The 16,164-nt window shown below is 48.4% G+C and overlaps 1 protein-coding gene and 1 long non-coding RNA gene across 9 annotated transcripts in view; one reads left to right on the forward strand and one right to left on the reverse strand.

The window, feature by feature from the left end:
* Positions 1-16,164, reverse strand: part of Prkag2 (protein kinase AMP-activated non-catalytic subunit gamma 2) — a 266,876-nt gene that overhangs the window by 134,274 nt on the left and 116,438 nt on the right. The gene's annotated exons all lie outside the window — the stretch shown is intronic.
* LOC146894398 (uncharacterized) lies at positions 4,120-5,617 on the forward strand. The gene is made up of 2 exons (XR_015002467.2): positions 4,120-4,515; positions 4,984-5,617. It is a non-coding gene; the product is annotated as an uncharacterized LOC146894398 (long non-coding RNA).

Consider the following 16,164-nt stretch of genomic DNA (forward strand, 5'->3'; position numbering starts at 1 on the left):
GAGTTCTTATTTTGAAAAGAAAAAAGGGGATATAGATATGCTATGATAAAGGGCAGATTACTGAATCTACTCCAAAAAGAAATAAGGACCGGTATAGACATGAAAAGATAAAAAAGTAGATTATTGTTTCTACTTTTTAAAAGCAACTACTAGTTTTAAGTGTTTTACATTAGATTGGACTTTTATATATTGTATATAAATTTTGTATATTGATACAAATTTGAGATTAATTTTGTTAGAACATACTGTACATACATTTCTATTCTTGTTCAAGGTATTGCACCTATGCAGCTCATTTAACAATGGAATGCAAATTTCTAGTCCTTGAGAATTATTATTACCAACTGTTTTGAATAATAAGGAAATGCAGGTTAATAGTTAATTCCCAGTACAATTGAACTTGTAGTCATATTAGATATGTTTTCAAGGTCAAAAATATATTTTAGATAGACAGGTCATCTTCAAACACTTCAGAGATCTACAGAATATGGCATTTAAGATGCTTAATAACATAGGCTCCTTTGGTTTCTGACAATGAGACATGTCTGCTCCTGGAAACACCAATCTACTTCAGAGAAGATAATGGGCATCGCAGAAATTCCATATGGAGTTTAATTTCTTTGTGGCAAAAGTAAGTCACTGGGCAAGAAAATGCCCTTGCCCGATGTAGGTGGGTCTTCTTTCTATGTGTTGCTTTTATTGGTTAATTAATAAAGAAACCGCTTGGCCTTATAGGTCAGAACATAGGTAGGTGGAGTAGACAGAACAGAATGCTGGGAGAAAGAAGCAGAGTCAGGCAGTCGCCATGAAGCTCCGGGTCAAGATGGACATAGGTTAGAATCTTCCCAGTAAGCCCACCACTTCATGGCTAACAGATTATTAGAAATGGGTTAATCAAGATGCGAGAATTAGCCAATAAGAGGCTAGAGCTAATGGGCCAGACAGTGTTTAAAAGAATATAGTTTCCGTGTAATTATTTCGGGTGTAAACTAGCTGGGGAGCCGGGATCCCCGTGGGAACGCAGCCCGCTACTCCTTTTACACTTGCCTCAACTGCTGACAGTATGCTGTCCTAATTGGAGAAGCAGGACACAAATGAGAGTGACTGCCAAGCATTTTCAAGACAGGGAGGGACAACCCTTCAGAATATCCTGCTTCACAGAAAAGTCTGTCAAATCCTCTAGGCCTATAGGCCGAAGATGGATGCCCCAACATTGCAGAGGAACTTTGGGTGACTGTCCAGGCAGCCAGCTGTTTCTGTCATTACTGACATTTTTTGGAAGTCACTTCCTTGCATTTTTTGCTTACTCAGTTAATATTATTTCCTTCTTGGGTCTCATATATATATATATATATATTGATATATATAGTTATATATATATAACTACGAGTTTTATACATATAGTTTAGTTATAGATTTCCTTGTTTACCAGGCAGGCACAGAAAGCAAGTTATGATAGAAAGTAAATTAGATACAAGACTTTGGACTCACGGAGAGAGGATAGATAAGGAGTATTTTCTCTGAATTTGTCAAATGAGAATGAACTAGACATTGTTGATATATTTATTGCCTATATATACATATATATTTTATATAATTATTATATATAGTTTTCTTATATTAGTTATAACCTTTTTTATTTTAGATAAAAAGGGAAATGTAGTGATATTCCATTTTTATTTTAATAAATAAAGCTTGCCTGAAGATCAGAATACAAAACAGCCACACTAATCAGCCATACTGGCCAGGCAGTAGTGGCACACACCTTTAATTCCAGCAGCCACACTAGTTAGCCAGAGAGGCTGGGCAGTGGTGGTGCACGCCTTTAATCCCAGCACTAGAGAGGAATATAAGGCAGGATAAATCAGGAACTTGGTCTCTTTCAGTCTGAAGATTTCACGAGGTAATATCTTTCTAGTGGCTTAGCTGCTTTGCTTTTCTGATCTTCAGGTTGAACCCCAATATCTGTCTCTAGTTTTTTTTTTTTTATTCGTGCAATAGAGGATGCAGTAGGTTTCTTCTGCCTTCTCAATAACTGTTTTCTTTGAAGGATAGCTATAAGCAAGAAGGCACCAGGTCAAGGTTCCTTAAATAGTCACATATATGCCTGGCTAGTAGTGTTACTTCAGAGACATGGCAAGGGCCCCCAGTGGAGCACCTTCATGGCAGCCCATCGCCCAGCTGTCCCTCGGTGGAGTTCCTTCAGAGTTCCTGATGAGAGCTAGTCGCCAACACAGAAGAAAAGATATTCTCTTCTTGGACCACATCAAGGTGACTTTCACAAGAGGAGTATCTCCTTAAGAACGGGCAATGTCAGCTCTACTCTGCTGAAGACTAGAGAGATGGCCCCACAGTTCAGAGTATGTATTGTTCTTACAGAGGGAGCCATGTTCAGTTCCCAGCACCTACATCAGACGGCACACAATGCCTGCTAATGACAGTACCCGGGGATCCAACACTCTCTTACAGACTACGGGGGCACACGACAGACACATGCATATACACACAATTAAAAATAAAATCATATTACCAATGAAGGGTAAGACTAAACGATAAGGAAGGATGGAATGTAGGTAGAAAGATGCATGAGTCATTTAAGAGGATATAAAGTGAATTACTTTTCTAGTTCCAACTCTTTCTTTCTTCCTTTCTTTCTTCCTTTCTTTCTTTCTTCTCTCTTTTTTTAATATGATAGAAAAGGACATAAAATGCAATTTTAGTGAACGTGTAAAACCCAAGTGAAGGTACACAGTTTCAGAATAACCATTCTTAAATTTCTAAAACCATACATTATTTATTTCATGCGTATGCGTGTTCTGCCTGCAAGTATGTAGGGTGTTCTGCCTGCATGTTTGTATATGCACTATGTACACTCATGGCCTCTAGAAGCCAGAAAAGGGAAAGAGGAAGGGAGAGGGCAGGTAGGCACCCTCACAACAAGGTCACACTCAGAAGTTCTGTGTGCTCTCAGGGTGACATTCCTATCTGATGGCCTTCAAGGGCTCCAGGAAGAATTTTTCTTAAAAAAAAAAAAAAGGAACCGTTTCCTTGACAGATAATGAGGAATGCCTTGGACTGGTTTCAACATGATTCCTGGGGGCTGGCAAGACGGCTCAGAGGAGAAAAGCACTCACGGTGCTGGCTTGAGGTTCAGAGTCCAATCTCCTGATTCCATAGTGGAAAGAGAAAACTCTGACCCCACACACACCCTGCCCCATGTTTCTCCCCCAGTCTCCGCCCCCAGACTCCCACAATAAAAATGAACCCCAGGCGGGGAGGTGGGTGTGTGCAGAGAGGAAGTAGGCTTGCTTGCCGAGATGCTGGCTCACTGCCCAGTTGGCTAGTAGATAGCGTGCTCCACCACCCTCCTTCTCTCTTACATACCATCACTTTCCAGAAATACATACGCAGGGAATTCAACGGCCATGGTTCGCCATGCTCACCTGGGGACCGCTGAGCCAGCCGGGTTCTGGTGGACACCGAGCCACCAGTCCTTGGTGCAATACGGGGAGGCGAGTGAAGCTCTTTGTACTAGAACAAGTCAGATGGGAGTTTGCGAAGCGAGTGTCTGGTACGAGTACCTTGTCATTCTATCCCCTTTGGTGACCCCGGGGCCAGGCAGGGGTTCGTGGGTGGATGACCAACCCAAGTGAGCCTATAGTGGAGTAGCCGCAAAACTCTAGCCTCTGCAGTTCCCAAGCTCAAACCAGCCACACCTGTTCCTGGGGTTCCACACAGAGTTCAACCTCGCCTTCACACACAAATGCTCAAGGATCACTTACGGAGAAAGAGGGGAGACATCGTTTCCTCATTGTGTGGGTGTGTGTGGAAACTGAGGCTTAGACCCAATCAAGAAGTAACGTGACTTCACATAAAGCCTCAGGATCAATAAAATTATACCGGTTAGTAGTCTGAATTCCTCTGCAAATGGTTTCCACAACAGAGAGCCCTACAGAGAACTCCTGGTTCTGAGCCAAGCCACAGATGTAAGAGCTCAGAGCAGGTTCACCCAGCCACACCCAGAGCTCCAGCGACCTTTGAGGGAAGTGGGTGTGGCCGAAAAGGAGAGTAGCAATGACCTTCCCATAAGAATCTGGGGCAGTAAAAGCCAGGAAGAGGTTGCCCTTATGAAGTTAAGTTTTGAAAACACAGAGAATGCAATGAGCTACCTGTGAGTGGTCCCAAGAGATGGTAACTGTGCAGCTTAGGAATTAGGGAACTCCCCCAAAGCCACTCAGGGTGACCTGACATAGGGCACCTCAAGGAGGCAAGGATATTTTACTTCAACCTTCTGGGAAATGTATGGGTAGTGAAGAAATGTTTGGCATTCAAGGGCATAAAATGTGAGTTTCAACTGTGTATCATGGGAAGGGCTGCCCAGCCACACCTCTGCTAGACCGTACCAGTCACTACCGACGGGATCCTCATGTTCTGCTGGGCCCTCATCCATGTGGGTGCCAACTGGAATGAGAGCCAGATCTGACACACATGCATCTGTGATGTGCTGAACGTGCTGTGAGTAACAGGGCTTTGAGTGTATGAAGTTGGTAAACGGGCACAGCTTGGGTGATCTGCTAAGGAATGTCCCCAAGGTGGTGACAGGTCTCTGGGCAACTGGCCCCAACCTTGCTGGGGCTCTTTCTCAAACCCACTCCCTATATTGAACAGCTATTTGTCATTCTAAATGCCCACCCAATATTGCATGTATGGCTGTGGGGTACATACGTGTTTGTATGTGAGCATTTGGAGGTCAGAGGCCAACGCTGTGTGCACCTATTTTTGAGGCAGGGTCTCTCACAGACCCTGGGACTCACTGATTCTGCTAGACTGTCTGGGCACTAAGCTCTAGGAATGCCTCTGGGGGAAGCTTATCTCTATCCAGCATGCTGTGATTACAGAGGGTACCGCCATGTGGGTGCTGGAGATCCAGACTTGACTGGCAGAGCCATCTCCTTAATCCCAGCCTTGATTTATATTTACTAGATGCTGGAATCCTGGATGGGAAAAGGGACTCGTGAGGCTTCCTCAGCACCCTGCAGCGATGTCATGCAGCAGTGGAACCTTAGGCCTGACCGATGGATGTGCTCAGCCAGACTCAGCTTCTGCTGCATAGTGGCAGCTGCCCGGCAGGACCTCCTGGTTTCCTGACAAGAGTGGATGTCTTAGCTCGGGCTCTCTGAACAGAACACATAGACAGAGGAGCTCGTGTAACACGTTGTAACCTCATTGCTGCAAAGCCCTGCATGGTCAGTGTTTGACTGGAACCTTCAGCTAAGCCCTGCATAATGTGGAAAGCCTCGTTCTTAGCTTTCTCTCTCCAAACCCTGTCCACTCAGAGAATCTCCAAACAAAGGGAAGACACCAATAAGCCCAGTTCTGTATTCTTGGTGGCTACTGCAGCTCCTTCCCTAAAGTGCCCGCCTAAAGCACTCAGCTTTTGATCACACTTGGGCACCAACCCAGCTTGTAGTGGAGACCTCATCATCCCTCGCCTACAAGCTTTATAATCTCCCTGTTTTAGTTTGTGTATGTGACTTCTCTAGCCTTGATATTTGGGGCTGGAGAACCCACCCTGGAGTTGCTTTGCTCAAATAAACCTGTTCTTCTACTTTTTCAATTTGGCTTGATCTGGTTTACTGTGTCGGCGGAGAAACCTATTACTGGGTACAAAAAACCTATTAGTCAGGTCTGGTGAGACTCCTTGTCCCAGACGGCAGATGGCCACCTTCTTGCTGTGTTCTCAGATGGTGACGTGGAAACTCCCTCTTCCTCTTTGTCCCATCACAAGGTTCCACCCTCTACCCTCACAACCTCATGTGTCCTAATTAAACCTTCTCTCTGGATAGCGTCACACTGCAGGTGATGCTTCAGTGTGAATTCTAAGAGAGACACTGCACCCCACAGCTTAGCAGAGGACTGCCATGGATCTGTTGTCCCTGCTTCAGAGGCCACTACAAGGACTTCTTTGGAACTCTCCTTGCATCCTGGGGACTCTATAAGCCACTCAATACCCTTATATACATTTCTGGGTACACTGTAATAACAGTGAGTTTCCGGGTTTGGGGCTAATACCTGGCACAGAGCTGGACGGGACCCCTCTCCTGTGGACTCTAAAGCTGGAAGTGCTGAGTCTCCCATCTGGAGAGAGGCCTGTTCTACTTCCGCTCAGCTCTGCTTTCACACTAGGCCTTTAGGGGGCAGGAAAGGCTGCGGTCTCTGGACTGCCATGAGATACCAGCCCGCTGTGGTACCAAGCAATTTCTCATCCATAGAGGATCCCTACGTTCTTGCTCACACATCACTCCATATCCACGTGCCCATGAAGACCCTGAGTAGGTGGCCCTGAGCCTAGGGAGATAGAGGGGACCAGGAAACACGCTGGCTCAGGCACTGCACAGGGGCTACTCAGAGTCACCAGACCAGTCTTTCCACGCGCTTATGGGATGGAAGGCGCATAACTGCCAGCAGAAAGGGATGATGGTCCTGCCTGGCTCTTTTTACTCGGCGTGTGCAGCCCCAGCTCAATGTCTGGTATGAGTTCAAACCTTGGACAGGAGGGATTGCAGGAAGGAAGGCGGAAGGTTGTGCTCCACTCACTTCTCCTCTATGATGCCAACCCCCGGCCCTGGCCTGCTCCAATCACTGGGTACTAGGATCAGCCTTTGGGGCGTAGGGGGTTGACTGTGATAGGTAGCTCCCCCTGCCAGTGCCCCAAAGGTTCTTTGAGCCTGTTTCCTTGCCAGCCCTTCCCAGGAATCATTAACCCAGCACAGGCTTTGTCTGCCCTTTTACCCTCAGGACTTCCTTCTGCACACAGACAAGATCTCAAGATGCCAGCTTAGAACTCATTGTGTGAGTCAGGCGGGCCTTGAACTTGCACTTACCCTCCTGTCTCTACCTGAGTGCTGAGGTGCACCAGGCCTGCCTGGGTCACTCAACAACCTCTGTATGAGAACTCCTGCAGGGCATCCCCAGGCTGCTGCTTCCTCCTGGCTGTCCTTATCTGGCTATGCAGAGCCTACAGGGGCCCAGGGCTCAGTTCCTGGACCCTCAGATCCCAGCTCAGTTCTGCTAGACAGGGTGTCAGCTCTACTGCCTCAGGCCTTCCCTGAAGACCGAAGAAAGTCTCCAGCCTCTCCTTTGGACTCTTTTGAGATGACAGGAGCCCAGGGAACCTGTCCCGTGGCTACAGCTTGGCATCATCTATCGAAATGAAATTGCATTTGCTCTTTGACCCAACGATTACACACACGATCTTGTTCCACAGACAAAGGCAAGTGCCTACGAGATGTTGTGGCTTTATTTATTTATTTAGCTACAGCCTTCACTCTGCTGCTCAGGCATCTCGAGTTGCTGTGCTCCGGTGATTCTTGCCTCACCTTCCTGAGTGGCAGAGATCACAAGCCCTGCCTCGCTTCGCTGTGTTGCAACAGGTCTGAAACTAACTAGTGAAGGGCTGAGAAGTGGTCCATCTATAGATCTGCAGGGGTCAGAGCCTAACAAAACAATCCATGAAATAAGTAGAGCTTGAAGACTACGGAGGAGGAAGCCTTATGCTTAGGTCTGATAACAGACCAACACGAGAAAACTGTCAGAACCACAGCCTTATGCAAAGGCCACCGCTCCTTATCATGGAAAGTACTTCTTCAGGGACAACTGCCTCGCAGCAGCCTGTTCAAAGTCACACTCAAAACCACCCTTGCTATGATACTTGTGGGCAAGGGTTACTGTTTCAAAACAATTGATACTCAGTGGGATGGCTCAGTGGGTGAAGGGGCTTGCTGCCAAGTCAGGCAGTGTGAGTTCAACCCCCGGGACCCACCTGGTGGAAGGAGAACCCCGACGCCTGCAAGCTGTCCTCTGACCTCCTTGCTCACAGTGACACAGACTCCCTTGCATAAGTGTACGCATAAACAAATTTAAACAAAAAAGAAAAGGAAACAAACACACAAAAAAACTAACCAAGGCTACCTTCTTCATTTTGCCTTTAAAACATCCCCTTGGCCCAGCCTCCTGGAATCCAGTTTACTAGGAGATGCATTTCCCACTGTGGGGCAGAGTTCTGCCGCTTAGAGATGAATGCATTCATCTTCAGTAAATCTCCTTCTGCTGTGTAGAGTTAAAAAAGAAAATGGCAGAATAAAATGCATAATATGCTATCATTTATATCAAATTATTATATAAATTATTATATAATTATATTATAATTATTAGTAAACGCCTAAGTGCCTGGGCTACCTTTGAAGCACCCTGGAATGACCTGCCCTCCAGTCAGAGAGACGGGCAGAGAAGGGAAAAGCATGTTATGTGTATTCCATGTGCTTTGCCTGGCTGAAGCATCTGTGGGTACATATCCACATGTGTATATGCATGTTGTGTGTGAGTACTCGTGTTTGTGTGTGCATGTGAGTAGGTAAGAGGTCAGCCTTGGCTGTTGCCTCCCTTGGCTTTTAAGATGGGGTCTCTTACTGGCCAGGAGCTTCCATTAGGCTAGGCCGACTGGCCGGCAAGCCCTGGGATGTCCTGTCTCCACCTCCCCACACAGACACTACATCACATATAGACATTTTACATGGCTTTTGAGGACTGCACTAGGCTCACCTGCGTGTGAAGCAGGAACTCTACCGGCTGAGCCTTTGCTGCAGCCTGCAGGTCTCATTTTTTACCAGATACTTTTTACCCTTCTTGAATATTTTAACCTCACCATGTACTGCCTATTTAAGCACACAGCTGCCCAGACAACCTCCAAAACATTAGTGTGGGGCTGAACGTCACCTTCTCTGCACAGCCGCGGCCATCACTTGCGAGCAGGCAGGCACAACGCAACCCCTCCTACTTCAGCCTTTCAGAATTCTCTGCGCATCGGCAGCTATGGTTTCACACGACTGCAGCACAAGGGACACCGGGAAATCACAGGCTTTGGTTAGAGCCCTCTGGGGCAAAGCCAAGGGCGATCACCCACGTGGAGCTGGAGAGCTCAAAGCCCTGCTGTCCAGCTCCTGTGGCCAGAGGACTGTCTGGAACTTCCTCTTCTGTCCATACTACCAGCCCCACAGCCTGCCAAGTTCTTCCTTCCCCATCTCAAAGGCGTGCTGCCTTTGGCTTCCTTTCCTTCGCTCTGCAGGAAAGCCCACGCCCAGTGGCTGGGCCCAGCTCGTGGTGAGCACCTGTTCAGAACTCCTGTGGCCCTGGGTTTGAGCTACAGCACCCAGGTACCACCAACAACCTCCATTCTAGAAGGGCTTGGACCAGCCACCCACCAGAGTCCCTTCTGGGGGCTCCTCCTTCACTGCGGAAGGCAAGGCTTTGTTCCAATCAAAGAAGATTCGACTGCCATAGGCAGGAGTGGGCAGAGCCGCATCCGTTCTGAAATAGCAGCAAGGCTGCGGTTCTGTGGGTCCAAGGAGCACTGGAGCATGTGCTGCGGCCTCCCGCCATCCGCAGACAGCTCAGCACAGCCAGCCACAGCTGTCACTGTCACTTTCTTATTTGGGGTGTGCTGCTAACACGTACCCAGGCTGATTAGATAGACAGTGTCCAGTGTCTGATTAAATGACATTCCTCAGTCCTTTCAACTCTGTCAAGCGCCTGTCAACTCTCCAGTTGGCTCTGAAAGTCTCCATCTACAGTCCTGTGCCCTTTCCGCTTGACTAAGGGCACTGGGGGCACTCTCCATATGTGGGTGACCTTTCCCCAATGCACAGTCTTCCCGATAAAGGCCTCCGGCCCCTTGGGGGTGGGTCGCTCGGAGAAAGCTTTGCAGTACATTTGTTTAGTGGGGTGCTGGGGTTCTTCAAGGGAGACCCAGCTGCCCTTGGACTTGAGGGTTCTGACCAGAAACGGATTGAACAGGTAAACTCTAACTCTTCTCCCACCCCATACATGTGTGCTGATGTGAATATGTGCTCACGCATACACATGCCTATGGAGGCCAGAGGTCACCCTTGGGCTGTGTTCCTCAGGAGCTGTCTGTCCACCTTGATTTTCCAGACAGCATCTCCCATTGGTCTGGAGCTTGTTGTTTTGGTTAGACTGGTCTGGCCAGCAAGCCCTAGGGAGCCTCCTGTTTCTACTTTCCCACGAGGGTATACCATCATGCATTTCTTTTTTTTTAAAGTTGGGGCTGGGGATTGAACTCAGGTCCTTATGCTTGCCTAGTAAGTACTTTAAGCTGCTGGGCTCTGTTTTTATGATCTGAGTTACATCTGCTCACCTGAATGCGAACTCTGACGTGAACACAGATCACACTCAAACTTAGATGGCTCCTGTTTGCTTCACTTCCTGAAACCACAGGATGAATTTCCTAGTGTGGATTGTCCTAGGACTGCTCTGATGGCTGCTTTGACGTTGCTGTCCTTTACAGCTCCCATGGGCCAGCTGCCCAGGAACCTGCAGGTTGGGAAGCCTGGGTGAGCCCTTGGTGATTTGAGTTGGTCCTCATCCAAATGGTGCCTGTGAGTTCCACAGCTTCCCTCCTGGGAATTCTCCTAGGTTCTTCTTCTCGAAGGACCTCCTCCATGATGACCCTGCATAAGCCTGAGTGTATGCCAGGCTCTCTGACTCACACTTAGGTGCTGGGGTCTCAGAAAGGCCTTCTTGAAGGGCAGTGTGACAGAGGGTGGTATGGGACTGTGAGGAAGTGCAGCTGGATGTCTCCCTTTCACACCATATTGTGGGGGTGTTATAGGTCCTAGGGTCTCACTATACCACTCAACATGTGCCCCAGAATTTCCATTGGGCTGTCTGAGGTTAGGTACTCACTCCCAGTGGATGCCTCTGGGCTGTGGCAGCTCTAGCTGGATGGGAGTGCAGCACTTCTGGCTTAGGTCCAGCAGGGGGCGCTGAGTGAGTCTGTAGTGTGACTTGGGTGTCTACCAGTAGCAGGGACTGCTACTTTCACTGCAAGGATGTGAGTTGGGTGCTTGGTGCCTGGTCCCAGGCTGGGAGGGAGGGGACAACTGCTGCTTCACTTGTCTCCTCTAGAGAGACGTTGATGTTTCCAGCAGGTATGACAAAAAAAACAGGACACACGGGACACAGCTCAGACATCCCATGACACACAACTAAATGTGTAAAAGGGGCCACTGAATGGCGGAATATTCCAGGCTTTCAAGGGCAATATGGAAGGTGCTACAGCATGGGGGAACCCGCCAAAGCATGGGAAGGAACCCACCATAGCATAAGGAGACCTGACACAGGGTACGGATGTGGTACAGCTCACAAGAACCCAAGGACATTGAACAAAAAGGATGGAGAGAAAAACACCACTGCTCTGTTTCATTCTGTGAGGTCCCCAGAATGAGATGCCTACAGACAGTAGACTGGGGATGCCCGGGACTGTAGGGGTCACTGTGTGACGGGCGCAGTTTGGAGGATGAATTCTGAGAGTAGAGAGTGGATGGGATGTGTCCCCATGATGCAAATGTGCTTAGTATTGTCAAGCCACACACTTGCAGACAATGAGAATGGTTGTTTAGTTTTGTTTGTTGGTTACAAAAAAGAAGTGAGAAGGAAGGAGAGGAAGAGGGAGAGGGAGAGAGAAAGGAGAAGAGGAGGAGAGTAGGCAGGAAAGAGGATGAAGGAGAAGAGGAGGAGGAGAAGAGGAGAGGAGGGAGAAGAGGAGGAAGAGGAGGGAGGAGGAGGAAGAGATGGGGCTAGGAGGAGGAGAGAAAAGGAGAAAAGGAGGGTGTTTCCCTAAGGGATCCTGGCAGTGGGGTTTTCCAGAAAGGCCCAAACCCAAGCCCCCAAGCACCCTGGTTGTCCCCAGCCTATGGCAGGGGCCACTTCTACCATCCAAGCCATGCACAATTCCAAGCATAGCTCTCATCTCATAAATGTCCACTACTATCCCAGCTCCATTTCAGAGCCAGAAGCTTAGGGAAGCCACATTTGCCATATCTTCCATCACTTTTTTTTTTTTTCAAATCAAGGTTTCTCTGTGGAACAGTCCTGATTGTCCTGGAACTCACTCTGTAGCTCTGTCGACCAGGCTGGCCTCGAACTCACAAAGATCCACCTGCTTCTGCCTCCCGAGTGCTTAAAGGCATGCACCACCTCCTGGCTTCATCTTTCATCACCTTAAAAGCCCACCCCAAGAACGAGGAAGGCCACAATGCAGTCACTGTGCGCAGACAGGTGTTCAGGGGACACAGATCAGTTTCACTAAGACGTTCAACTTCAGGAGGCGCCATCCACCCTACTCTCAGATACCATGCAGAAGGACAGCACAATTCAGACCCAGCACAGACAGGCCCCACTTCCTTCCTACGCAGCCCCTCTCCAGAACAATTTTTAAGCATTTTCAAATGTCCTTGAACTTCTATGATTTGGGTAGTGCAATCAAATCCACTGAGAGTTGTTGCACGTGCTGTCACAGGGAGGGGCTGGTCCTAGAGTGGCAAGTTCTGTCTTCCCGCCTCGGAGGATGAACCAGCCTCTCTCTCCAGTAGGATGGACAGCCTTTCAGATAGCTGAAGGCTGACCCAGGCTCACTCTGGGGAGCAGATGTGTCCAGCCCTCCCAAGCCTTTCAGTATTTCGTATGCCAGGACTAGGAGCTCTCATAATGTTCTGAAAATTACACCCCTGCCCTCAAAAACATATTTACATCCCACAGACAAGCTAAGGTTGAAAAACGGAACAAGCCAGGCATGAGGGTGCCCACCTGCAACTCAGGAGACAATGTGAGGTCAAGGTAAGCCTGGGCTACACAAGGACAATCTCTAGATAACAAAACAATGGTTCACACACACAACAGAAAAGAGAAAAGGCTGCAGACAGCCCCTACCTAGATACATTAGACTTTACTATGCTCTGTTCAGAACAGAAAGAGGACAGCTGAGGCCTGGTGCACCGGGAAGGGCCAATCCACAACAGCTCTGAGGACACCCCAGGTGTGTCCCCTTCCTCCCGGTCTTTCTATCTTGGGTAGAGACCCCAGCAGCTGCACCACTGTCCTCTCCAAGTTGATCTGGGTTCATTTTCCTTCATTTTTCTATATTAGGGATGAGGTGATCTATTTTTAGCGTGTGGCTGGTTAAGTCAGGGGTTGCTATAGTGACGGAGAGTGGTTACAAACCCAGAGCTGCTCAGATTCCCAGTCGCAGAGAAATCCCAACACAGAGTCTTGACAGGAATGCAACCTTGGAGAACAGAGCGGTTCTGCCCGTGGGGGTCCCTACCTACCATCTACATGCCATGGGGAGACTGAGTCTGAGTCTTGCTAGTGGGAAGTGAATCTGGACGGGGGACTGAGAGAAGAACCAGAGAGCTGACTGGGAACGGATGCCAAATCTCAATCACAGGTGAGGAGACACGCCTACATTTGTACAGACTTGAGATAATAGGCACAGGGGGCTGGCGTGCACTGCTGGGAAGATTGGCATGCAGGGGCGGAGCGGGGACCCGAGCAGGGCCAGCCAGTGAGGCAAATGGCATGTACTGAGACACCGCATTGTTTCGTTGGTTTGTTGAATCAGGGTTTCCTATAGCCCAGGCTAGCCTAAACTCGCTACGTAGCCAAGGATAACCGTGAACTCCTGATCTTCTTCCTTCCACCTACCTCTCAAAGGCTGGGATTACAGGAAAGAGTGATCCTAGTCATAACAGTGGTGGGAATGGAATCCGAGGCTTTGCGCATGCTTCTTATCTATCTACTGACTAGGCCGCTTTGCGCATGCTTCTTATCTACCTGCTGACTAGGCCCCCCTCGCCCACCTTCTAAGGTTGCCTCTGAGTGCACCGACCACCAGGGAGCCCAGACCAAGCCCGGCAGATGCCCGGATGATCAGGATGCCTGTGAGAATGAGCCTGAAGACGGCTTGTGTCTACCCACAAACAGATGGGTGCAGAGCCTGTGTTCTACGCGAACAGTGACCTGATTGGGGGGTTGGGGGGGAGCCACACTTGCACTCACAAAGCCAAGAAATTAGAGTCTAGCTTTAGAGGCAGTATTTTAAAATGTGGGTTTTAGGATGACTCGGGTGTGGTCAGGCCCGTGATGAGGAGACAGTTACAGGCCCCAAGAGGAGGGGGCGTGGCATGGCCATGGAGGGGAGGGGCACAAAGGGGAGAATCGGGCCTGGTCAGGAAGCAGAGGAGAAAGGAGAGCACAGACAGAGCCTTGACTCTTGTTTCCAAGGAGAAGAAAGGTAAGGCTGGATGAACAGACAAAGTCTGGCTTCTGTGGATGTCTCTCTCAGTGGGCCTCAGGAGTCTCAGGATGGTCTTGTCTGTCTGTCACCAGCCCCCAGTGACTAGGGCCCCATGGAGTAGCTGTGCAGAGCCATGGCTCCAATTGGTTACCGTGTATATAAAGGCAGGCTCTGGGCAACCTTTGGTAAGAACTGGGTAACCTCAGGAGGGGAGTAGGGTCCCTCTGGGAACTGGCTCTATCCCCAGCATCACAGAAAATAAACAAAAGACCCCAAATGACCCTCAATATAAGATGCTACACCCATTGTTCTCCTGTTGTCTTCACTTTTAATTTCCAAGTCTTTTCAGCCCCATGGCACAGGGAGGCCCCTTCCTGAGAAAGGCAATGGGAGGAGAATTGATGCTGCCTCCAGGTAGGGAGAGACGCTAGAGTAGCAGTTCTCAACCTGTGGGTTGTGACCCCTTTGGGGGTCAACAGATCCTTTCCCAGGGGTCACCTAAGGCCACCAGAAAACACAGATATTTACATTAGGACTCATAACTAGCAAAATTACAGTTATGAAGTAGCAACAAAAATAATCTTATGGTTGGGATCATCACAACATGAAGAGCTATATTAAAGGGTCACAGCATTAGGAAGGGGGATGGGTCTGAGACTCCCAAGGTTCTTTGGGGCCTCACACACAGCTCAGCTGTGGCTTGCTTCTCTGGGTGTTCCTCGGCCAGGATGAAGCTGAGCTCTCTCTAAATGTCACCATCTGTCCCAGACTAAAAAATCAAGGTCAGGGCTGTCTCCTGCTGGTAGAACGCTCAGGTGCTCCTCCACCAAACTCTCAGCCACAGAGCATCCTGTCTGAGTGTGTGAGATGAGGTGCAGGGTCATTTTCTCCCATCCGGCCTTAGGACTTCTCTTCCCACTGATCAAGTGGACATTATAAATGGGCTCCCACTCCTGGGAAGCCAGACATTTTCCTACACTTTTATGCTGTTTTGGCAGGTGCCTAAATATCTATTTGTCTGTCTATCTATCCATCTGCCCATCTATCTGTGATGGTTTGAATAAAAGTGACCCCCATAGGTTCATATTTTCGAATACTTAGGGAGTGGCACTACTCAGAAGGATTAGGAGGTGTGGCCTTGTTGAAGGACGTATATTACTATAGCTGGGCTTTGAGGTTTCAGAAGCCCAAGCCAGGCCCAGTGGCTCTCTTATCCTGTTGCCTGTGGATTCAGATGTAGAACTCTTAGCTACTTCTCCAGCACTATGGCCCCCTATGTGCTGCCATGCTTTCTGCCATGATTATGGATTAAAACTCTGAAATTGTAAACAAGCCCCAATTAAATGATTATTTAATAAGTGTTGCCTAGGTTATAGTGTCTCTTCACACAACAGAACACTGGCTAAGACATCCACCCATCCATTCATCTGCCCACGCAGCCCTCATCTATGGTGGTTTGAATGAGAACGGCCCCCATTGGCTCATTTTGAGGTTTCAAAAGCCCACACCACTCCCAGTTAGTGTGCTTCTCTCTCTCTCCTCTACCCCCTTCTCTGCATGGTGCTTGTGGACTAGACGTAAGTTCTAAGCTGGTGCTCCAGTGCCATGATTACCCGCCACCATGCTCCCTGCCACAATGGGCATGGACTCCCGCTCTGAAACTGTAAACAGGCTCCCAATTGAACACTTTATTTTATATTTATTTTATAAATTGCCTTGACCGTGGTGTCTCTTCACAGTAATAGAAAAGTGACATAGACAAATCCATCATCTGTCTGTCTGTCTGTCTATCTACTTACCTGCCTCTATCTATCTGTCTGTCTGTCTGTCTATCTATCTATCTATCTATCTATCTATCTATCTCTCTATCATCTCCTATCATTCATTAACCTCTAAATCTATCATCTACTTACTGGTATATACAATAAAATATTGGGCAACAAAATACATATGGGAAAGCATGTACTTGTTTTATTTTAAGGATTCTGAGAGTTTCTCAAAGGCCCATGGTG

This window comes from Myodes glareolus, chromosome 6 (genome assembly GCF_982192425.1).
Source record: "Myodes glareolus chromosome 6, mMyoGla1.1, whole genome shotgun sequence".
NCBI classification, from domain to species: Eukaryota; Metazoa; Chordata; class Mammalia; order Rodentia; family Cricetidae; genus Myodes; species Myodes glareolus.